The sequence below is a fragment of the Mesitornis unicolor genome, unplaced genomic scaffold (genome assembly GCF_000695765.1).
Source record: "Mesitornis unicolor isolate BGI_N332 unplaced genomic scaffold, ASM69576v1 scaffold24756, whole genome shotgun sequence".
Taxonomy (NCBI): domain Eukaryota; kingdom Metazoa; phylum Chordata; class Aves; order Mesitornithiformes; family Mesitornithidae; genus Mesitornis; species Mesitornis unicolor.
Genome location: NW_010192032.1, coordinates 23,407 through 24,878, shown reverse-complemented (window position 1 = coordinate 24,878; position 1,472 = coordinate 23,407).

Sequence of the window (1,472 nt, the reverse complement as noted above, 5' to 3'; positions counted from 1 at the left end):
GGGTGAACTAAGCCCGTCCTGAGGCCAAGGCACCATTTTCACATGTAGATTACCAGTGTCCTGAAATTACCCCTCCAGTCTTCGACACTGCAACCTGTTCTCTACCAGGGTAAAGAGGACTAAATTTCCACTTTAGACTGCACCTACTTGAAAACACATCTCAACATAGAGGCAGCAAGCTTCCAGTGTGAGGCTATTACTCTACACTACACTATCCACCCTGTCATCTTCCCACACCTGCATTGCCAAGGGGCCTCCTGGTACAAAGGTAAGAAGGTTCAGTCAGAAGAGCCAATACTGATGCAGAAAGGTGGCAGTGTAGTGAAAATTTATAATCCCTTATAACACAACAGTTTCTGAGAAGCATTTTCCATCTTTTGGAGTAAGAGCAAAGAGAGAGAGAGAAGGAGAGGGAGAATAAACTAAAGAAAAGCATTTCCTTTCCACATTTAGACAAAGGCTATTAGAACTTGAGACACTGAACACGAGGAAGACAACTGTTTTGCAGGTTAGTCTTTTCCATACTGGGGTCAACCGGCCAAATGAAACAAGGAATCATGTACCACTGATACTGAAGCTGTGCTGCAGCCTGGAACCCACAGGCTACAGAAACAGCCCCTTTGGGTAGGCCTGCAGCAGCCTTCAGCTACCAACAGAATGTTTAACAGGACAGCCCGATGGACAAACTAGCACAAAACTTCTGCATTTATGTTGGCACTACTTTGCTTTCCCAACAGCTTGCCATTTCATAGGAGCCATGGACTTCTCAGGCTTGGGCAGGGGACGTGAACTCCAATATGTAATGTGAAGTATTGCTATTGTAAAAAACTGCTAAGCTTTGAAGAGAAGCAGCAGGCAAAGCTGTTAAAATGCATGCTTAATTCAGAGCAATGACTGCACTCACACACCACAAAGTAAGGGAAGGCAGCGGGAGAGGGAACCCCTACACATAGACATTTCCAGAAATGGTTTGAAAAGTTTGGTTCTATATATTGCTTTCAACAATTCAGAGACACTTGATTTTAATTACCATCAGGGTGCCAAGAGCACAGATGGATGCCTGTTAATTGAAGCCACCAGTTTCCTGAAAATTGAAAGACTAAATCAAATAAATAAATATCAGCCTCCCAAGAACATCCAAAGTAAAAAATGGTAATGAGATTTGGAAGCAAGGAAGGAAATTGTTGTCAGTGAAAAACAGCTATCAAAGATAAGACCTCTGCCAGCAGACAACCATCAGTAACAACCCTGTCTTATCAGGAAGCAACTTGTCAGCCAAGTCTGTAGATTAGAGGGAAAGCCCTAAGCCAGGCAGATATACTGTAGGTATAGACCAATTCAGTCAAGTGTTGTCTTAAATCCAGCAGCAACGGAAATAGTAATGAGAGTTACCTCTCCCGAGGCAGGCACAGGAAGGAAAAACAATAAAATCTAGTCAACATGTACAAAACCAGAGTAAGCAACTAAAGATC